This window comes from Camelus dromedarius, chromosome 14 (genome assembly GCF_036321535.1).
Source record: "Camelus dromedarius isolate mCamDro1 chromosome 14, mCamDro1.pat, whole genome shotgun sequence".
Taxonomy (NCBI): Eukaryota; Metazoa; Chordata; class Mammalia; order Artiodactyla; family Camelidae; genus Camelus; species Camelus dromedarius.
The window spans coordinates 32,531,530-32,555,265 of NC_087449.1; positions in this window are offsets into that span (position 1 = coordinate 32,531,530).

The window sequence follows — 23,736 nt, forward strand, 5'->3', positions numbered from 1 at the left end:
GGAAAAGACAGCGACCTGCAGACAAAGCCCGAGACGTAGCTCCTGAGACATTCTCCTTTTCTGGAACTGGCAGGAGCCCGTGGGAGGCGTTGTTGTCATGAAGTTTTTTTTATTTTCTTTTTTAAAAAAATTTTATTATTTTTTTAAATGGAAATACTGGGGATTGAACCCTGGACCTTGTGAATGCTGAACGTGCACTCTACCACTAAGCTATTACCCTCCCCAAGATTTCTAAAAAAGTCTATCCAAAATAGGTTATAAAAATTTTTTAATGTCAATAGAGAGAAAGAGTGATGAAAAGTTTCATTTTATAGTGATGAAAAGTTAATCTATCAAGAAATTAAAACAATTATGAACATATATTGCTCCTAACAGCAGAGCCCGAAATACATGAAGCAAAACCTGAGAGAACTGGTGGGAGAAATAGATAATTCAACAATAATAGCTGGGGACTTTAATGCCCCCTTTTTGCATATGCGTGGAACAACTAACTAGGCAGAAGATCAACAAGGAAACAGAAGACTTGAACAATAATATGAGCCATTAAACCTAACCAACATCTACAGAATGCTAGAGGTTTTAGCCAGGGCAACTGGGCAAAGAAATTAAATCAAAGGCATCCAATTTGGAAAAGAACTATCTCTATTTGCAGATGACATGATCTTGTATACAGAAAATCATAAGAAATCCATACTAAAACTATTCTAATAAATGAGTCCAGCAAGGCTGCAGGATACAAGATCAATACACGAAAACGAATTGAATTTCTATGCATCTGCAATAAATAATCCAAAATGAAATTATGGGGGGAAATTATGTTTACAATAGCAATAAAAAGAATAAAACACTTAGTAACAAATGTAATAAAAGTACAAAACTTACACTCTGAAAACTACAAAACACTCAGAAAGAAATGAAAGAAGACCTACATAAATGGAAAGACAGCCTACGTTCATTGGTCAGGAGACTTAATATTGTCAAGCTAGCAATACATCCCAAGTCGATCTACAGATTCAGCACAATCCCTATCAGAATCCACTTGGGTTCTTTGCAGAAACTGACAGTCTGTTCATAACATTCGTATGGAAATTCAAGGAACCCAGAACTGTCAAAACACTACTGAGAAAGAAGAATAAAGCAGGAGGACTCACGCTTGCCAATTCCAAAACTCACTACAAAGCTTTAGTAATTAAGACAGTGCGGTACTGGCAAAATGATAGAGTATAGATCAATGGAATAGAATTGAGGGCTCAAAAAGAGAGCATCACATCTCTGATCAATTGATTTTCAACAAGGATGCCAAAACAATTAAATGGGCAAAGAATTGTTTCTTCAACAAACGGTGCTGAAACAACTGAATATCCACATGCGAATGAATGAAGCTGGACCCCTACCTCACATCAAATAAAAAAATTAACTTAAAATAAATCAAAGACCTAAATGAAAGAGTTAAAGACCATAAAACCAAGGGAAAAAAAGGAATAAATCTTCATGACCTTGGATTAGGCAATAGTTTCTTAAATATGGCCTTAAAAGCACAAACAGCAATAATAACAACTGAAACCCACCCCACTAAGATGAAAAATTTTGTGCTTCAAAGGATATCATCAAAAAAGGGAAAAGACAATCCACAGAATGGGAGAAAATATTTGCAAATCATATATTGGATAAGACACTTTAGAATACATAAAGAACTTTTACAGCTCAATAATAAAAAGACAAATAACCTATTTTTAAAATGGGCAAAAGATCTGAATCAACATTGCTTCAAAGAAGACCCACAAATGGCCAAAAAGTACATGAAAAAGTGCTCAACATCATTGGCATCAGGGAAATGCAAATCAAAACCACAACGGAATACCACTGCACACCCCCTAGGATGGCTGTCATCAGAAAGTCAGATAATAACACGTATTAGTGAGGATATGGACAAAGCAGACCCCTCATATCTGCTGGTGGGAATGTAATAGTGTAGCTGCTGTGGAAAACATTTGGCAGAGTTACCGTATGATCTAGTCATTCTACTCTTAGATAGAGTAAAAACCCAGGAGAAATTAAAACATGTCCACACAGAATCCTGTGAATCTTGTATGTTTATAGCAGCATTCTTCATAACAGCCAAAAAAAAAAAAAAAAAGGAAACGACCTGATGAATGTCCATCAACTGATGAATGGATAAACAAAATGTGGTGTATCAGTGCAATGGAATATTATTCAGCCATAAAAAGAAAGAAAGTATTAATACTGCTGCAACATGGGTGAGCCTTGAAAAAGTGAAGAAATCCAGTCACAAAATACCACACGTGTATGATTCCATTTATATGAAATATCTAGAATGGGCAAATTCATAGAGATGGAAAATAGATGAGCACTCATCCTGGAATGAGAGCTTGAGGGGCTCTGGGGAGTCACTGCTAATAGGTATGGGGTTCTTTGGTGGGGGGTGATCAAAATGTTCTAAAATTGTATAATGAGGGTTGCACAATTCTGTGAATATGCTAAAAAATATTGAATTGTACACTTTAAATGGGTGACTTGTATAGTATGTAAATCATATCTCAATAAGGCCATTATTTTTGAAAAAAAGAGCATCTGTGTGTGGAATTTGTCCTTATAAACCTCTTAATGGTGGCAGAATCCATGCAGTCTAATTAAGTGACTGTCTTGGCAGCAGCACTAAATGACTAATCTATTATTTTTCCCACTTTCTCTGCATTTCTCATCAGTATGGAATCCTGTCCCTTGCTTGGTCAGCTGTCTCACCTCAGAGAAAACTCACAGGTTAGGTACTAATTATAAAACAAGCAAACAAAAACAAAACAAAAAACCCTCCTCGAATGAAAAAAGGAATTGCAGGGAAGATTGCACATCCCAGGTGCATGCTGTAGCAAACCTCTAATACAAACCAAAATGGTTAAAGGAAAGGGTTGAAAATCTAGAGAAACCACAAAGAAACACGCTCTTACAGACACCAGGGCTGATGGGCTGAGTTGGGGGCTTCTACAGCTGCCCTGGGAGCCTGGGTAGTCTTTGCTCTTACAAGCAAGATTTTTCCCAGCACCTTTTGTTCCTTCTCCAGAGGAACAGCCTGTGCAAAGGTGTGGAAGTGGGAGAGAGACCAAGGGGTGAGCCGAGCAGAGCACTGAGTAGGGTGGGGAGGGAGGGAGATTGGAGAGGTCAGTGCACCAGGACCACCCAGGGCTCCGACTCTGGCTGAGGAGTCTGGGTGGTCTCAATGGGTGACCTTGGGCAAGTCACTGACATCTCTGAGGCCAGCTGCACATCTGCAAATGCCCTCAGAGGGTGGTAGCAAGAGTCCCATGAGATAATACATTATGATGGGATTGAGAGGGCTCTTGGAACAGAGCAAGCACGGAGTAAACACTCACCGTTACAATGGGATGATGTTTCTCTGGCTTCCCCAGATTGCCTGACACAGGGAAAGTCTGCGTGAAACGGGAGAAAGAGGGAGCCTTGATAAGCTCTCATCTCCTCCTAAAACTCCATTAAGGGGACAGGACAGAAATAAGAAAGGCTGTGGGAACAGGAGAGGAGCCAGTGGAAGACAGGGCTGAAGGGGCCGTGGAGACTGAAACAGCCGGGCAGAAGTCCGTAGAGGGGGCACTGCCAGACGTGAACAAGTTCTCCCACGGAGCCCCAGAAACGCTCAGGACTCAGAGGCACCAGATGCTGAGGAAGGTCGGGGCGAGGGATGGACGAAAAAGAAGGGGGCTGGTGGAAAGCCAGTGCGGAAGCTGTTGGACTTCCTGGTACCCCCTTCCCAGCCCTACAGCCAGGCAACTAGTCCTCCCCCTACCACTTCCTTCCTCTCCCAGGAGACCAGGAGATGAAGGTTCATTCTTCAGAGATACAGACCCAGGGAGGATCCTGACCCAGAAACACCCAAGCAGCTGGGCCCCCCACAGGACAGGAAGATAGAGTGATTGGTCTAGAATCTTCCTCCAAAAAGGTGACTTGCTACCAGATCACCCCAATTAAGCCCACAGCCAACAAGTTGTGTCCCCAGCCCCTCCATCCTGAAATCAGGTACATGGCTTCCCATCGTTTTTTTTAGTGCCTGTAAGATCACCAGGAATAAACAGGGACAAAAAACACCTGGAGGAAATAGACAACCAGCCAGTAGAGCAAAACTCAAACAAGGAAGAAACAAGACAACTGAAATGAAACCCTGGACAGAAAAGTGGAAAGGTAACATTAAGGAAATCGCTCAGAGAGCAGGCAAAAAGATATAGAAATAGACAGCAGGAAAAAATAAATGAGAAGGCTTGAAGATCAGTCCCAGGAGTCAACATCTGACTAATAAAAGTTCCAGAAAGAGAGAAAAGAGAAAATGAAGGAAAGGAAGTTATCAAAGAAGCATTATGAGAAAAATTTCCCAAATGGCTCACAGAGAGCCCAGTACAGCAGTCGGAAAACAGAGCCTCACCACAAATGACACCACCATGTCATTTGAAAACTTCTGAAGATGAAGGACAAAGGAGGGATCCTAAAAAGAGAACGAGGAAGTGGAGGATAAAAAGAGCGAGAAAGCCCCATACAAAGAGATGGAATCAGAGAGTCATCAAAGTCCTCAGAGCGAGACTGGAGGATGGGCAACTGTAGAGCCATGTCTTAAAAATTCTGGAGGAAAATAATTTCCAACCTAGAATTCTATGCCCAGCTAAACTAATAATCAAGGATGACTGTCAAATAAAGATATTTTCAGGCGTGAACTACAGGAAAAAGTATTTTCTACCCACTGTTTTTCAAAAAGTTCCTGGAGGACAAGCTCCGTCAAACTAAGGGAATAACCAAGAACGAGGAAGACGTGGGATCTTGCAAACAAGGAAGCCAGTGCAGGAGAGGTCAGGGCCAAGGCCAGGCGGACAGCTGCGCAGCAGGGCTGGAGGGTGCAGAGGATGGACCGGAGGCTCTGATGCACTTCGCAGTGGGACGGTGCTCCAGAGAGGTGGTGTACGTGGCTGTCAGAGCATTTGGGAAGAGTTAGCCATAGGAACATAGACAACTAGACAAGTGAGGGAACAAGGTAATTATTAATTCCAGAAAACAGTAGACGAATGAGAAAAAGAAACTAGTCAGAGTACAGTACTTGGATTAGTAAATATTTACATGGTCACAATAACAAAAATCCCGAATATCTATTTAATGAAAATTTATGTGCTATAACTCCTGGGAGTTTGGGGAAGAGGGAAGTGGTGGGAGCATCAGGAGAAAACCAGGTCATCACCGCCGTCCCCAGGAAGCCAACAGAAAGTATCTCCCAGTGAAGAGTTGAGAAACAGCAGCTAAAATACTATACTGCTATGGAAGTGAATATAGAGGGAAGAGCTTCAGGATTTCAGTGTAGCTGCCTCTGGAAAGTGGAACTGGGACTGAAGCTTTTTGTGACTGGGATAATTTGGGGACTGTCAATTTTTGTTCTCAGCCCAAATGATACTATTTTGATTTTTTGAAAAAATGTGTTTATATTACTTTGAGAGAAATTAAAATGAATGAGCAGTAGGTATAATCAATCCTCTTGGTAGGTGAAGATACTGATGCTCCCTAAGTCTAAGCGGGTGCCCAAGATTCTAGCATGGCCAAGATAGGACAGGAGTTGGGTCCCCCCTGCCAGGCAGCTCTCGGGCACCCATGACTGCCAGCCATGGTCACGGGAAAGATGAAAACTGGAACATTACCACATGGAATCTCAAGAGGCAACTCTGCTCAACCCTCGAACACTGGAAGGACAGTTTGTAAAAAGTTCAGTCCATTTATGTTATGGCTGGTGAAGCCAGTTGAGTTCAGAAGAAACGTATGACCATAATTCGTATTTATTTGATCCAAAAGCTTTACTTTCAAAGAGGGGGAAATATGGGACCAGGGGAAATTCTTCTCAATGACCGTAAATTCCCAGGGCACAAAGCAGAGGAGACAATTTCCATAATATTCTACCTTATTCTGTCCACGTTTCCAAGCAGCCTTTGATGCTGCAGTTGAGAAAGCAGCCCAGAGCTTCTTGCTCTAAAACAAATCAGATGCTCCCCGCCTACCCCTCCCCACCGCCCACCCCCTCCACCCCATCCCCACCCCCCACTTTTGCAGCCTCAGCTCCCACTAGCCGCCCTCCCCCTCCACCCCATCCCCACCCCCCACTTTTGCAGCCTCAGCTCCCACTAGCCGCCCTCCCAGATGGGGGCAGCTCAGCTGTAAGGTGTGGGGTTCTGGGAGTGCAGGGGTCGCTGCCAGGGTTGGGCTCACAGTTAGTCAGCAGCGGGAGCCCCCAGGTCAGTGGGAGGCTTTTGAGCAAAAGGACAGCTATAGACCGGCTGTGAGAGGTTCAAAGGTCTTGATGAGGCCTCAGGCCCGTTGGTGTCAGAGCCCCAGTCCTCCTCCCGCCACACCCTCCTCTCCTGCCAGACTTCATTCTTTTCAGTACTGCCTCTTGCTTCCAGGCCTCTGTCATGCTGTTTCCTCTGTCTGATACACTCTGGAACACTCTTCCTTTGAGCTCTCCGGGTCCCAGCACTGGTCACGCTGCATGACACTGTCTGCTGTAGGTAAGCATCCACCCGTCTAGGCTGTGAGCCTCTCAGGAGCTGGCCCAGTGTGGTGGCTCTCTGAGCGCCCTGGGCACAGTGTCTTGCCTGGGCTGGGAGGCAGTTAATGCTGAACAGACGAGGACAGGAATGAGTATGTGACTGCTGGGATCAGAGGTGCACCTAACCCAGTGCCCAGATAAGCTACCCTCGCCTGCAGAGTGCTGTCCCATAAGGTTATCTGCCGGCCCCTGGTTCAGAGCCACTTGGGGCCACTGGTACAATGTAGATTCCCGGGCCCCCTCTCAGGCCTTTTAAGCTTTGCAGCCTGTGTCCCAGGGCTCAGTACCCTTCCTCCAGCATGGCAGCCTTCTACTGGGCTGCTGAGTCTATTTGTGGCCCCCAACCCTGGTCCCAGGGGTTTCTGCCTCCTGGCTACTCAAAGAGCAGGAAAGAAACAGAGCCCAAGGCCCAGCCACACCTGCTGTGGGCATTTTGGGCAGGTGGCCTAGAAAGCATTCCATTCCTTGTGCCTCAGTTTCCATACCAGCAGAGGCAGGACTCCTGCCCTGCCTTCCCAGAGGGCTGGGAGAGTCGGGCCAGTGTGGAAACGTCTCAGCAAACGTCCCAGCCCTACAGAGCCAGGAGGCAGCCTCGAGACCAAGAACGCCAACAGAGGCCTCCGGGGGCAGTGGGTGGGTGGGGCAGGGTGCAAGTCACTGCAGGGGGGTGTGGGGAGGCACAGGCGTTGATGGGCCCGCTCCCGTTGGGCCCACCTCCCTCCACTTCTCACACCCACCCAAGTGAAGAAGGCACCACCACTGACCAATGGAAAACAGGCCCAGAGAGCACTGGCAGGGACATACCTGAAGTCTCTGGCAAAGCTGGGAATTGAGCCAGGGCTCCTGCCTCCTCTCCAGGACAGGAGAAGCCCTACCCCATGACAAACTTTCAAATTCTCATTGCAGCTCGTAGCTCCTTCGAAATACAAGTAGACGGAGCCCTCTGTGCTGGAGCAGCTGGTTGGCTTGAGTCCTGGCGCCCTCTCGTGGCCGCTCCCTCATTTTTCCCCACCTGCATTTTGCAGTCCTGCTGCCTGAATTGCTGGTGGGAGGAGACCCAGGGGTCCTGACCAGCTGCAGGGGGTGATCCCGGGTGCAGGAAAGAGCCAGAGGCCCGGATGCCCCTTGGATTCACCGCAAAACCTTGGACAAGCTCCTGAACACAACCAAACCAAATTGTCAGGGGAGATCAGAGCAGAAGGGACCCTGGAGACTACTAACCGCCCCCACTCATCTCACAGGAGAGCAAGGGGGACTAGAGATGCCAAGAAGGTGTGTTACGTGCCCAAGGAGCGGACATGGAGGTGCTGGGGAAGGCGCATCATCATGCACTGGCTGGTTCCCGACTCTCACCCCCCAGCCCAGGGCCCAGCTACTTCCCTCTCCCCTCACTGTCTCCACTGTCCTCCCTCCCCACAGCCTGAGTCCTGGCTGCTCCTCTTGCCCCAGACCCCCAACACTGCCAGGATGGTCACTGGGCAGCTTGAGGGCAAGCTGGAGTTCACATCCAGCCTCAGTGCTGCCCCCGCCTTGCCCCCGGGGCCCCTCCCAGCTCCACACCCTCCACCTGTTCAAAGCTCACACTGAGGACCCCACAGGCCAGTCCTGTCTGGGTGCTGGTGACAGACTCTTCTGGAGCCCACAGCAAACCTCCTTTGTCTCCGCCCTCCTGGACCCCCAGACACAGGCCCCCTTCTACTCCCAGAGTAGGGAGTACTGATGGCTCTCTGTGACCATCAGATGGCCTTCTTGTGACAGCTGACCCCTAAACCTACCAATGACCCCCCATCCTCTGCCTCCTCCCTCCTCAGCCTCTTTCTTCTGCTCTTTTCTCATCAGCACTTAAAGAAGTTCTCAGCTTATTTTAACACACACACCCAGAGACCCCATGCCCTCACCAACTACTTTCTATTTCTGTCCTCCCCTTCAGAGCCCAGTTTTCAAAAGACCAGTTTACACTCACTTGTCTCTCTCCCTTCCTGCCTCACACTTACTCTAATGCCCTCTTGTTCTTAAATCCATTTGGCACATTTTGGTCCACTCTTGGTCCATTCTGCTCACCCAGCTGATCCGGGTCCACCCACCATGTTTGCTTTCTTGGGTGTCCAGGTCTTTGCATATGCTGTTCCCCCTGCCTGGAACACCGTTCCCTCCTTTCCTCTCAATGCTAATTCCTTCTTATTCCTCAACCTCAAGCCTGAGTGTCACTCCCTTAAAGAGGCCTTCTCTGATGCCCCAGGCTGGTTTGGCACATTTTTTAAAGGTAGCCCATGGGACCTGGCCCCTGGCCCTCTCAGCACCAGGGAATTTCTTTTAGTTTCTCAAATATGAAAACCTTTTTCGTTCCTCAGAACCTTTATATGTGCTGCTTTTCTGCCAGGACCCATATTTGTCTACCTGTCCCCAATTTGTATCTGGAAAACTGGTGTCTCCTCCTCCGGGAAACTCTCTCTGCCTCTTCAGAGGCCTCCCCAGTTTTCCAAGGCCCCAGGCTTCCTCTGTCACAGTGCTGATCCTGCTGGATGTCACGGAATGCGTATGTCTGAGAATCACGGCTCATCATTCCTGGGCCCTGTTCTAAGCATTTGCATATATTAATCCTATACTGTATGGAATAATCCTGCTGTTGTCCCTGTTTCACAGGTGGAGAAAGTGAGGCCCTGTGTCCTTCAGCCAAGGCCAGAGCCAAGCACAGTCAGCATGAGGCAGAACTTCCCAGACCCAGAGCTGAGAACCGATGCCTCCAAATCTGGTTTAAATGGAAACCAGCCTCTGAGCAGCTCCCCCCCGACCCAACCCACCCACCCCACCTCCCCCCGCCAGCCCTGGATGAAGGCTCCACATCCCCTTTCATGCTGTTTATTCTTTTGAACAAATTGTGAGTTTTATAAGGCATTCAAGGCCTGTGGTGGCAAACACATGTTCCCATGGTGAGAGTCATTGGACCTGCTGGGCAGAGGGCTGTGAGTGCAGCTGGCCCAGCCAGCCAGCCCTGCTCCTCCTGCCCCTGCTCGTCTGCACGCTGCAGACACCCTCAGGCAGGCTCACACCCCGCTGCCCTCGTACCACTGGAGAGAGAGGCGACAGCTTCATTTCCGCAGATCCTTGACCTCCACCCACCCCTGCCAGCGTCCCCTTCATATCACGGCCCCCCCATTCCAGGGAACAACCTCCTCCCCACTCTGCAGCAGCCAGAGCCTCACAACATCCTAGGAGAGGCCGCTGCTATCATCTCCACTCAGCAAAGGAGGAAACTGAGGTTCAGAGAGGGGAGGAGCCTTACCCAAGGTCACACAGCTGGTTAGTGGCGAAGCCAGGAATTAGGACTCAGATTTCCTGGCTCCAAAGCTGGTGCTCCCCCAGCAACATCATCCCTGCCTTCAAGGTCAAGAAAGCAGAAAGGTTTGTGTCCCTGGTACCTGACACGTTGTCCTCCACGCACAATGTTCTAAAAAAGCCTAACACTCTAGGCAGCAGGGACGTTGCATTCTAGGCCTGGCTCTGCACTTTGGGAAGCCACTCACCTCCTCAGGCCTCAGTTTCCCCTTCTGAAGAACAAGGTGGTGGGCCCACTGAGCTCTGCAGCCCCCCACCCTTCCAAGGAAACAGCATGGCTGTGTGGCCCCAGGCAGCCCTCACAGTTGTCTGGTCACAGCCCTGAATGCTGACTCTGCCAGTGATAAGACTCTCCGTGTCTCTTGCCTACCAGTTTTACAGGTAACCTTCAGACGTGTCCAAAACACAGAGGTTGTTTTAGTCTAACGTGCATTCCCTAACCAGAACTTGCTTTTTCAAAATAAAGTAATTGTACAAGTGCCCCATAAAATGTGGAAAGGCTCAAATATGAGGCAACCTCTCTTTTCTGAGGGATAAATTTGGGAGAATACCCACTTTCCTTATTCAAGCATATATGGTAGCTGCCCCTCCTGAGAGACCTCGGGAAGCACCCAGGATGCACTAGGCCTCTTCTGGGGCACCGATCCTAACACACTTTGGAGGTCTTCCCACATCTGCTCTCAAACCACTTCTCTGATCCATCTCTCACCCTACCTCTGTACCCCTGTGCTCCAGCCACACCCAAAGCAGCCCCTTCTTGAGTCCCCCAGGAAGATTTTGGTCTCATGGGCATAGTTCCTGGGAGGGGAGGGCTGCAGACCCAGGCGGGCCAGGACAGGCATCTGAGACAGTGACATGACACTGAAATAGGAATGATGAAGAAGAGCCAGACTAGCAAAAGCATTCCAGGAAGAGGAAACAGCAGGTGCAAAGGCCCTGGGGCAGGGGTGAGCTCAGAGTATGTACAAAGAGGCCAGAGTGGGTGAGGAGAAGAGTGGTAGCAGGTAGACCAGCAGGGGCCTGGGCATTGATGTTTGCAGCAGCACTGCTCCCCACAGCCAAACCCATACACCAAGTGCCGGCAAGAGGGACAGTGTGAGAAACCTGGGCTGCCACACAACAATATCACATATCAGGTAAAACAAATGGGCTGCAGCCCACAACAACGTGGATAAGTGTGAGCAATATAAAATTCAGTGAAAAAAGTTAGCCCCCAAAACTACACCCTAAAATAACTTTAAAAAATTAAGAAAACATATGGATGTGATGAAATGAAAAAAAAAAAAAAAAAGGAAAGCTAGTGAATGAGGCACTGGGAGGCTGGTTACACTGGGTGGGGGAGGTGACAGTAGAATTGGGGACCAGATGGCTGGATGGAGACTGTCAAGAGTTTGGCTTTTGTCTGGAGCAATGGATTCACAGGTGCTTATCACATTGTTAAAAACAAACAAAAACAAGGAAGCAAATGAAAGTGGGCTGTGCATGAACTAACGATGAGTGTATCTCATGTACCAGCCCGGGTAAGGCCATTTGATTCAGAGCCTCAGAAACCAGGCCAAGGGGTTGGTGTTTTAATGGAAGAACAAGGGAGCCACTGCAGGGTTTGGGGTGAGGAGCGACCTGATTCAATCCATATTTTATAAGGATCACTCTAGTTGTTTAAGGAAAATGGAGTCAGAGCTGGGGAGGAGAGGGGAGGCAAGGATCCCAGTTAGGAGGCCAATGCCATCCACCAGGCAGGAGGTGATGTGGGGGCTGGGGTCAGCGGTGGCTGATGAAGCTGAGAGCTCTGTTTTTCCATGTTCGGTTTGAGATGTGGGGCCGGTTACTCTCCCTTTGCATCTCACACTCACAGATTCCTTCTCACACTGCTCTGTGTCCAGAGGGGCTGACCTCTGTGGACAGCTTCTCTGGACTCCTTTGCTCTCTGGCTTCCATTAGGAGACCAGAGGGCGGGAGGAGATAGAACCTGGGCTATTTCCTCTAGAATGAGGAAATACGTGGCTATAACAGGCATGGCACTGAAGGGGCCTCTTTGGGTTTTGGAGGTTGTGTACACAACGCCTGGGGGTGCAGTTCTGACTCGTTTACTGGGAAACTGGTACAGCTGCCAGTTTTGAATGGACTTGAAGTAAGAGCAGGCTCTGCATTTGGTCCAGACTATGGAACAAGCCGTCCTGCTGCCCCAGCCTTATGACCCAGCAGATCCAACAGGACTTGGAGTTACTGGGGCAGACTGGGGTGGGGTGGGGTCCCTGGCATGGCCCCCACAGAATCACAGCGCAGACCACTGAGGTTTGGGAGCCCAGTTTGCTCTCCTCTACTGACAGCTCTGTTGCATTAGAAAAGAAGCTCAGTCTGGCTACTGGCTCTGGGAGAGACCGGACCCCACGGCCATGGGACACCAAAGGGCCATGTGGCCTGAGGTGCTGGCTGGATGTCCTCCTGATGCCTCCCCCTTGCCACCCCTGTCTTCTCCCCTGCTCTGTGCCCTGGAGGCTGACCTGTGTGGACTGAATGTACCAACGGGCTCCCTTGCCCTCTGACTTCTGACTGGGCTTAGCACTGAGGAGTCCCAGCAGAAGGTTGGAGGGGAGAGGGGAGGGGGGTCAGAGCATTTATTCTCCCAGCTCCCTTCCTGGGGGGTGTCCCTGAGAGAGGTCCTTGCTCTATCACAGCAGACTTCTCTGCATGACTCTTTCCTTGCACGCCCCACTAGCTGCTCTGTCCCCTCACCCCTCTGCCACCCCAGGGGTGCTAACTGAGCTCTCTGGGGACTGCACTGTCCTTGTGGTTTCCTACTCTTTGCCAAAACTTTTTGTTAATTCCCTTATTGAGCCCCCTTAAAATATATTAATTTGAGCATGCTGTTTCCTGCTGGGACCCGGTATGACAGGTGTGAAGGCAGAATTCTAAAATGAGCCGAAGAGCCCCACCACTGGGTATACATGTCCTGTAGAATCCCCTCCCCTTGAGCCTAAATATGATGGGAAGTTACTCCTGTGATTACGTTACATAGACCCTCTCATAGCAGACTGCAGAGAGAGTCTCCTGTTGGCTTTGAGGAGTTAGGCTGCCGCATTCCTAGGACCAGAGGGTGGCCTCTAGGAGCTGAGAGTGATTCCAACCAACAGCCAGCAAGAAGACGGGGGCCCCAGTCCTATACCTCCAGGGAATCAAATTCTGCCAACAACCTGAATGAGCTTGGAAGAGAACCCTGAGCCTCAGATGACATTGCAGCCTGGCCACACCTTGATTTCAGCCTGGTGAGACCCTGAGCAGAGAGCCCATTATGCAGTTACCCAGCTTCTGACCTCCAGAAACTGCAAGATAATGAACAGGTGCTATTTTAAGCCACTGAGTTTGGAGTGATTTGTTATGCCATCATAGAAAATGAACATACTGGATTTTATCTGCTCCTCCTAACCGTAAAGTTGAGTGTGAGCAGCACGTCCACATTTAGCACAAATGCATACAAGACACTGGGCTGCAGCAGGTTCAGAGGCGACAGTAAATCACGCCAACATTTGACTTAGATGCCCATGGAACTTGCTGTCAGGCTCTGCCGTCTCCTTTGGGGAATCTGTGGCCAGTTAGCAGAAGAGGAGCCACTAGGAGCCTGACTTACAAATGGCTGTGCGTGGTGTGTCACTACCAGCCAGAGTGGATGGAGACTGCATTACAACCCCCTTCAGCGGCGCCCTGAGAGACAGTGGTGAAAGGAGCTGCTCCTAAGGGCAGGACTCAACCAGCACCCGCTGCCCACTTCAGAGAAAGGAGGGATAGCCCGAGGTGTGGATCTACACTGATCCACGGGCAGAGGTTTATGCGTTAGCTGGCTGCTCAGGGTTTTGGAAGGAACAAGATTGGAAAACTGGTGACCAGGAGGTAGGTATGTGGCTGGACCTCTCAAGATAGGCATGTGTGAAGACAGTCACCTCCTAGGCAAATGTGCACCAGAGGGGAACCCCTGCAGGGGAGGCCCCCAATAACTAGTGGAACAAGAGGACTCATTCTGCAGATGTCAGGTAGTCTCTTTCCTCAGCTCGATGGGCTTATGAACAAAGTGAGGGTGAGAGCAGATCTTGTCTTGTCTCTCGGGCTGCCGTAACAGACTAGCTGGCTTAAACAACAAAAATCTACCACTCACAGCTCTGGAGGCTGGGGTGCCCAAGACCAAGGTGCCATCAAGGTAGGTTTCATTCTGGGGTCTCTTCCCCTGGCCTGTGGGCAGCGCCGTCTTGCAGTGTGCTCACATGACCTCTCTGCATGCATGGAGAGAGAGAGAGGGAGCTCTCTGGCGTCTCTTCTTATAAATACTATTCCTATCGGATCAGGATCCCACCCTTATGACCTCATTTAACCTTAATTACTTCCTTAATAGTCTCATATCCAAATACAGCCACACTGGAGGTGAGGGCTTCAACGTATGAATGTGGGGAAGACACAAACACTCGTAACAGCAGGGCTGAAGGCTTTTCATAGGCTCAACGACATGGACTTCCCCTTACCAAAGCTGATCTGGCTGCTCCCACATTGAGTGCCCAGTCTGCCAACCACATTAGCCAATGCTGCCTAAATGGCACCACTCCTCATGAAACCACGATGTTGGCAAGTTGATTACCTTCCATCATGAGGACTGCATCAATTAATCTTCATGGAATCTGGAAATAGATTTGCCTTTTCTGCTGGATACTTCTGCCAGCACCACCATCTGTGGCCATACAGAATGCTTTGTCCGTTGCCATGGTGTGTCACACTATGTTGCCTCCAACCCAGAGATGCAGTTAATAGGGAGAGGGATGTGGCACTGGGCTTGCCCCCAGCAGCTGGCCTGGGGGGGGTGGCAGACTGGCCTGCTGAAGGCTCGGTCAGAGCACCGGCTGGGAGCTAGCACCCTGGGACACAGGGGATCTGCCTCATAGGATGCGGCGTGGGCCTTAATCAGTGACCAGTGAACGGTGCTGTCTCCCAGCAGGAGCATCCCCACTCACCTGTTTTTAATAACAGCTTTATTGTACATAATTCACATGCCATACCACTCACCTGTTGAAAGTGTACCTACCATTCAACGGTTTTCAGTATACTCACAGTTGCGCAACCATCACCACAGCCCACTCACAGTTACACCTCCATAACCTACGTGACGGAATTTTTGCTTCCCGTCTCTGCAACATAACAGATCACGCTGGAGCTCTGCCCAGATTCCCTCAGATTCCTTTTTTCCATGTTTGGGCCCCTCTGGGTTCAGCATGTTTTTGCTGCCAACCGGCGCATCAGAGTCCTTTTCAGAGAACATCCCTTGGGCTTCCAGAGCCTGCCTGGCCCACAGGCTCAGGCAGCTGGAGGTGCCTGGGCATTTACATCACCCTCGGGGCAGCCTGTAACCAGTGACTGAGGATGAAGGAGTGTGAGACCTCAGTTGTCTGGCCTCACATCCAGATAACTTCGAGGCAGGATGTGCCCTCCAGAGCTCCCGGGCTGAGGCTGAGAGCTCGCCTGAATGGCATCCTCCCTGGTTTCAGCCCCTTTCCCGTTCTGCTCCCCCCTCCCTAAATGGTCTCCCCCAAGAGCTCCTCCTTCATAATCACTTCTACACTTACCCTCACCTTGGGGTCTATTTTTGAGAAACCCAAACTACGACAGCAGCCTTGGGGCACAGCAGGTTTGGGGGTGCTATTTCTCAAGGGCTTCCACTAGGAAATGCAGCCATGGGCTTCATTTTGGCCCCTTTGAGCCACTCTTGTTACTGAACCAATAGGCAAAGAACAGCCGTGCTGGCCTGAGTGGTGATCCTGTTACCACGGGTCACCTGGGCTCTGCTGCACAACAGGGCAAAGAAAACTGTGCCTGGAACCTGGAGAGCCACTGAGGTTGGGGAGGGATGTCTGCGTATCCTCTGAAGACAGTTGGTGGGAAACTGTGGACTGTGATAGTGACTCTCTGTCTGCCTGTCCCCCCCAGTTCTCTGCCCTCTTGCCCTATTCTGTGCCCAAGGGGCCTAGCCAGAGCCTTGTGAATGGCAACCCCCTGGCCCCTTTGCCTTCCGGCACCTGGTTGGGTTTGGCCAATGGGAGTACCAGAGGAGATCAGAGGGTGGGAGGAGAGTGAGGTAGGGCTGTTTCTACCCAATTCCCTCTATGGCCTGGGCTTTTTTTTGCCGCAGTTGTATCCCTTCCTGACCACAGCCTCTACATGGCAGACTCATCTCCACAGGCTCCCGCTCGCTCTGGGAACACTGTTTTCTAATCTGATCTTGAACCTTCCAGGTTGACTTCGGTTTCCTGCCAGGACACCTTTTAGACATGCAGGGAGAGAGGCTGTGTAGTCAGAGCTGACATGTGGCCAGAGCCCGGGCCACTAGATGGAGCATGAGGATGTGGAGCTGGACGAGCAACTCCAGAGAAAGAGCACTGACGAGGAGAGAGGAGGGTCCGGGACCTGCCTGAGGAAGTAGGCAGGGAAGGGGGGAGAGCAGCAATCGATGAGGGAGCAGGCGGCAGGCGGGGGAGATCAGCATCCCGGAAGTCTAGAGAAATGTGTGTGAAATGTGTCAGGAGGTCGAGGGAGCAGAAGACAGAGAACTGATCAATGGATTTGGCCACGAGGCTGTCACTGGTGACTTCGATGGGTGAATCAGATGTCATTCTTACCGGCGATGAGCCCACAGAAGAGGCAAGTGACTGTAGTAAAGTCTTGGAGGGAGAAGTGCAGGGCACACCTGGCATCAAAGGAAAACAAGGCCAGGCTTCCTGGGGAGGCTCGGAGCAGGCTCCATGGAGGTGCTGATGAGGCCCTGGGGACGGGTGGCCCAGGCAGAAGTTGCGTGAGCAAGGCGTTTGGTGAAATTTCTAGTGCAAAGGGGACAAAGAAGCATAGAAGACTCTGGAATGGTCAGCTGGACTGTGGGTTGTGAACGGCCTGTAGGCCAGCCTGGGGAGCTGGACCTTTAAGCAGTGGGGGAGCCAGAGAAGAGTTTTATGTGGGTGAGTGCTCAGATCAGGTTATAAGGATGCTAGGGCCAGGATGTGGGAGGGAACAGCCATCTTATCCTAGGAGTCCAGCACAAGGCCTGGATCATCGTAGGCACCCAATAGATGCTTATTGGCTCTGTGGACAGAACGCGGACCATTGCTGATGTTAAAATGGTGGTTGGCATCACCCTATGACTGACATTAATATACTGTGTTAGCAAAAGAATTCACTGTAAATCGAAAAAAATCCAAAGCCAGATGTTCAAAAACACTGACTTAATTAAAGGCCAACAGTGAAATGGCCAGGATTTTAAAACTGGATATGTTTCACACATTTCAGAACGACGTGTTATTATCTCTTGTTTTCCCAAGTGGTGGGGGTGGGAGGAGGAATCGTTTCAGCAAATGGCTGACAATGTCGTCAGGTAAATCAGTGTTTTCTGGGTAACTGGATTATAGCTGGAAATTAATTGTCCATGAATGTGGAAAAACAGCCAATTCCACAGAGTGTTCCATGGACTGCATCTACTACCACGAAAAAAAAAGGAAGAAAGAAAGAAAGAAAGAAAGAAAGAAAGAAAGAAAGAAAGAAAGAAAGAAAGATGTTCTGATTCCAATTAAAAAAAGAAAAAAGATGAAGAAAAGACACCACCCAACAGCTAATTACTGACAGGCCAATGCCTGTGCTAGCTCAAATTCAAGAGCTGACATGATAGAATGTTAGCATCTTGCGATCTGCTGTTAATTAAACGTAGCACAAAGGCACAGAGGAGCTGGACATCTGCTCACAGGATGCTGCGTGGCTTGGGGAACCCTCCCCTTCCCACCTTCCCCGCTGGCTCACTGGGGCTGGAGTGGAATCCCCAGCCTGGGCTCAGGGGCAGGGGCAAAGGACTTGATGGTGTGGAGGGTGGACGGGCCCAGAAGGAGGGAGAGGAGGGCTGGAGCCTGCTAAGATGCCCTCTGCAGACTGGCTGTGTGTGTGTGACCAGCAAAGGGTCTCTCTGAATGCAAAGGGGTCAGCTTGGTGGCCCTGTGAAGAGAAGAAGGAAAGAAAACCTTAGCGGAAGAAACCGTTTAAAAATTAAGTTGCAGTAATAGTAATAGCAAATGATTGGAAACAACCTAAAAGTCTCGTGGCAGAGCACTGGTCACATAAACGGAGGTGCATCCGCGCAATGAAGTACTTCATGAGCATGCCGCCAGGGGGCGCTCCAAGCTCTGATGCAGAAGTTCATCACCGGAGTCCTGAAGAGAATTACGGGCTCTGAGAACCCTGGGGGCGGGGGAACCACATCTTCATTTCCACTAACCCCTAACTATCATTCAGCGTTTCCTTCCATATGAGTTCAGGCCGTAAACCCTAGCAGAATTAGCAGTGACTTGATCACTGATAAAAATCACAGATTTTCTCGTATCACTTTACAGTGGTGGCAAGTATCTCAAAATATCAGTTATATCACTGCTTAGAAACTGTTAACAGTGACCCGATCCACCGATAGACTTTGTTATTTAATGTGTTAGTGACGAAGTAGGTGTCTTACTAAACCACAAGTGTTATTTCTCTATTCTGACAAGTATATTAAACATAACCGGGTTCCTCTGTAACCTTAGGTGTTTTATTTTATCCATTTAAAGCCCTGCTCTGAGAGGGGATCACAGGCTTTGCCAGACTGACAAAGGGGACTATGGCTCAAAAAAGGCTCGGAGGCTGGGCCTGACCTGATGTTAATGAAAAGAGAAATGTGGAAGAATAGTGTGGATTGTATGCTATCGTTTGTGTGTTTAAAATAAAGAAAACAGGTCAATGGAGCAGATTAGAGAACTTAGATTCACACAAATAGGCTCAGCTGATTTCTGACAAAGGTATAAAGACAATTTGATGGAGGAAAGATAGCCTTTTCAACACATGGTGCTGGAGCAACTGGACATCCATAGGCAAAAGAAAAGTGAACCTCATCATCACACCTTATACAAAAATTAACTCAAATGTAAATGTAACACTGAATCTGAATAAATTGAGTGGACTGTAGCAAAGTTACAAAGTTATTCTAGTTGCAATATTGCATCATTGGGGGAAACTGGTAAAGGGTACGTGAGATTTCTCTGGGTTATTTCTTACAACTACATGTGAGTCTATAATTACCTCAAAATTAAAGTTTAGTTAAACCAAAAAAAAAAAAAAAAAGCTTGTACAAATCACCTCTGGAAGGAGACAGAAAAAAGAGGGGACATCTCTGAAGAAAGAAACGAGAATGGCTAACAGAAGTAGAGAAAAAAATACTTGCTTCTGGTTTAAACTTTTAAATTGTTTAGCATTTTCATGTATTACTTATATTCGTAATTAATTACTTATTTAAAAACAAAACCAAAAATATGAAGAAATGAGGGGGAAAAAAGAAATGAAAAGAAAGAAATGAGCATGAAGAAAATCATCCCAGTTAAAATCAAAACTGTTTCCTAGATTACATTTGAATTAAAACCACGACTGTTAATAACTTTCCTGTCTACCTTTTAAATAGTATATTTAAATTCTAATATACTATTAGTACTCATTTTTTAAAAAAAACGACTGCATACTTCTTTGTTCATTTTCAAAATGAAATTAAAGGGTTTGAATTTTGTTTAAGGATTTTCTTCCTTGTGTAAGACTTGAGCTAGGGAGCTCTTTGTATTCAGCCTGTCCACATGCCTTGAAAACAGCTGGGCTGGGGGGACTGCAATTGAACAGCAGGTCCCAGGGGCCCACGACTTCCCCAAGACTCACAAGACCCCCTTGCTGAGAAGCAGGAGAGGAAAATGTGATTGGGAACTTAGCTCTGGGCTCAAGTGGAACTCGGATTTGATCCCAGCTCTGCCACTTATAGACAGTGTGACTAAGAGCAGGATGCTAACCTCTGCGGGCCTCAGTTTTGCCATCTGTAAGACAGGGGTATTAGGTGTCTGCCTGGAGGAGTCGCTGTGAGAATTCACAGAAAGAGTATGTGGAAAGCACTCAGTACAGGGCCCAGCAGTGGGAGGGCCAGGAAATTAAGAGCTTAGCCTCCTGACATGGTCTCAAAGAGGACGCTGCCTTCAATCCTCTGAACACATAGGTACCATACACTGTGAGATGAGAGGCGTCATCAAAGGTGTATTTCACGTGAGAGCTCCCTGTAGCCTTAGCACACCCTGAACCAGTGCTACAGAGGGTAAAGGGAGGCTTGGAAACCTTATGTGATGTGACCAAGAGCACACAGCTAGGAAGAGGCGAGAAGGAAGAGCTTGGCCCAAAGACCCTGGCCCTTGGCCAAGAAAAAGAGGCCCCAGCTCATTCTAGGGTCTCTGAGCAGCTCTCCAGTGAGAGGGGCCTGGGCCTGGGCCCACCAAGACCACAGCATCCAGGAGTGGAAGGAGCTGTGAGAATCCCCAGGGCAGCAGGGAGAGGATTTTGTCCCCTGCGCAGGCACAGAGGGGCGTGTTTGGTCTGCAGAGCACCCCACCCCACTCTCCACGAAAACTGGGGGTGTCATGGTGGGAGGGCTTCCCTCCAGTAGGGCTTGAGGGACCAAAACCTAGAGGTGCAGCCTTAGAAGACACTCATCCTTGCTCCACTCTGGCCACAAGAACGAGCGTTCTGTCAGTCCCAGCTCGCACAATGGGGCTTGTGGTGAAGCCCAGGCCAGCGCAGGAGCTTGAGAAACAGAGATGTTGATTGCCTTCTGCCCAAAGACCCCGAGGGCCCTTCCCACACTGGTCACCAGGATGCCTGTTTTAGCATTCTCTCAGGAGACTTTGTGTGCTGGGGTCAGTGAGTAGAGTGGGCAGTGGTTTCAGGAGGCAAATGTCCTCAGGCTGCTCTCCCTGTGCTATGCCAGAATCTGTCTAGAAATGAGGGTGCATTCAGGTGGTCCATGTTCAAAAAAAATCTCAAGATGGTAATTCAGGGCAAAGGGGATATTAACAATTCTGTAACTGGTGCCAGGGATATATGTTGCCCTCTACACACTCTTGGCCACTTATAAGCTGTGTGACTTTGGGTATATCACTATCCCTCTCTGTGCCTCACTCTTTTTCGTAAAATGGAGATGATAGTGTACATCTTTCCTGGGTTTTTGTGAGGATTAAATGAGGGTAGAGGGGCAGTGCCTGGCAGACAATAGAGTTTTGGTGAAGGCTGACTCCCTGTTACTCGGTCCCCTGTGTGATGTCTGAGCAGACAGAGCACAAGTGTAAGGCAGAAGATGCTTCAGTGAGTGAATAGAGACAGGGCAACTCAACCCTCCACCCAATAACGCACTAAATGGCTCTAAAATTCAGCCATTCATTCTGCAAAAGGCATTGGATAACTGCAGTCCTCACCAACGCTGAGCTCACCTTGGGAGTGGGGACACAGAGACAAATGGGACCTTGTCAGTGTCTCCAGAAAGCCCACAGACTTGTGGGAGAGACACCTACTCAGGGGGGGTCAGTGTGATAGAGGGTGACAGAGGGGCTGGGTAGGCCCTACAGAGCCTCCTAAGCCAGGCTGAGGGACCCTGGAGGATGGGGCCCTGGGACTAAGTAGGAGATGAGTAGGTGAACCTGGAAGGCGTCTAGGCAGAAGGCTCAGCATGTGCAAAAGTGCAAAAGGAGAGAAAGCAGGGGGATATGTCATGGGACACGGGGGTTGGAGCTGGGACTGGTTTCTGAAAACAAAGATAGTAGTACGCATCTATTTCACGGGCAGGTCAGCGCACAGATGATTGCTGAGAGGGTTGGTGATCACACAGCCCAGCCTAGAGGCTCATCATTTTCATTTCCCAGGGACATCCCAAGTCTCCGTGGGGCGCTTCAAGCCTATTTCTCCAGCTGGGCTTGCGGAGGCGCCGCAATGCACCTGCGCAGTTCTAGGGAAGCCGGTCGCTAGGCAACAGGACCCGCCGCTGTGGTGGTCTTTCCTCCGCGGGCCACACCCACAGCTGCTGCCTGCGCGCCCTCTCCTGGCGGCGCCCTGCCAGTGCATTCGGCGTCAGGGCATGCCAGCCTGCTGCCTTCCAGAATGTTCTCCTAGCTCATAGCCAAGCCTTGGCTGTTTTGGCTGGGCAGTGCTGCCTCTGGCCGCCAGTCTCTCTGCTCCGGATCCTTTCCTGCCTGGACCTGGCTGTCTCCACCCCTGCCAGAGATGGGATGGGCCAGCCCCTAAGGGAGGAGGCAGGAGAGATGGGCGGGCCTGTTGTGTTGAGTGTTGGTCTCAAGCACTAGGGAGCATGGAAGGCATGTGAGCAGGGCAGCAACATGCGCGGATCTGGTGTTTCAGTGCTCATGCTGAAGCTTTTGGAAGCCAGCCTGGAGGAACAGGGCATTCAGGGAGCACAGATTAAACTGGAAAGGCTACAGGGAGCAGGGGTCTGCTGACCCCACCAGGGCAAGTAACTGTGGTAAGAACTCACAGGAAAGCACAGGCTGAGGCTTTCGGAACTTGGGGTTCACACAAGGGGAAGGGAGCTAGGCAGGTTCCCACTCTGCCCCACAGTTGGTCTTTCCGCCCCAGGGGTACACTTAAGGTTGCAGGAAAGATGCTGACCAGTCTCTGGAGAATCATCAGATCACAGGCCTACAGAACTGCCTCCCCTTCCAGGAGTCCTGTGGACATGGAGCCCCACAGGACAACGGGACTCTGCTCTTTCCGCACGACAGACCTTCCCATCTCAAACCCCACAGGCAAACTGAACATTGGTCTGGAATGGTGTGGAGCTTAGGTGGTCACAGACTGTCTCATATTTCAGTTGATCAGAAATGGGAAAACAGCTTTATGATTAATGCAGCTTGACTGAAACATCTTTCAAAGTATGGAGTCTAAGGTAAAGCAAAGAGATGAAAAAGTATGGTCACTGATCCAGCCCCCCTGGCCATACTGTCAGAAGATCAGGGGTCCAGTGAGGGCAGGGTGAGTGAGGCCAAGTGGAACCAGAAGCCAGGTCTCCTCCCATCTGCCCAGGGAACGGCTAGCACTGGGATGGCTGATAGCTTCAGCCCCAAAGCCAGGCTAGTCCACAATCACTGCATCCTCAGGTACAGACTGAAGTCAGTGCTGACACGTGGGCCTCAGCATGCCTGATTTGGCTTTGCTGAAAGCACTGTGACTGTAAAGCAGTAACTGAAAAATTCCCATGGCTGTCCCACTTCAATACCTTCCTGCAGTGCAGGCCCAGACCCAGGTCCCACAGCCACCAGAGTGATGATGAGAAAACAGTTAGATTATCACTTCTCAATGATCTTCCTGCCACCCTGGTCTACAGGCAAGACAGGAGGCAGGTCAGCCTGCTTTCCTGGGTGCTAGTCCTTCCCAGACAGAGAACAGGATCCTCACCTTCAAATCCTTCCCTCCAGGTCTCCTACCCTCTTTTTGACCCCGCTACTGGGAGTGCCTGTCTTCACCTAACTCATTCTTGCCCTTTAAGATGCAGGTGAAGCCCCAACTTCTCCAGAAGGCTTTCTCTGACCACCCCTCTCAAAGCCCCTTTATGTCTCTCTGCCCCCAAAGCGTTCCCATTGGACTGTCTATTTATTTGTCTGTTTGTGCCACGAGATTCCATGCTCCTCACAGGCAGAGCTGATGGCCGGGCTCTGAATCCAGTACAGATACTGGATGTTTTTTTAAAAGGAGAAAGTGAAATGAAGGGAAGAGAACCAGGACCCTAAAACAGCGAAATGGGATCAAGTTCTGTTTTTTAAAACCATGTCACTCTGCAGGGACCATGAAAGGAGTTGGGGAAGGGAAACTAAAAGAAATCTTTATATCTAATGTGTCTGCGTCAGATTTCCTTAAAAGGTCTCTACTGCTTAAAATAACAACATTAATGA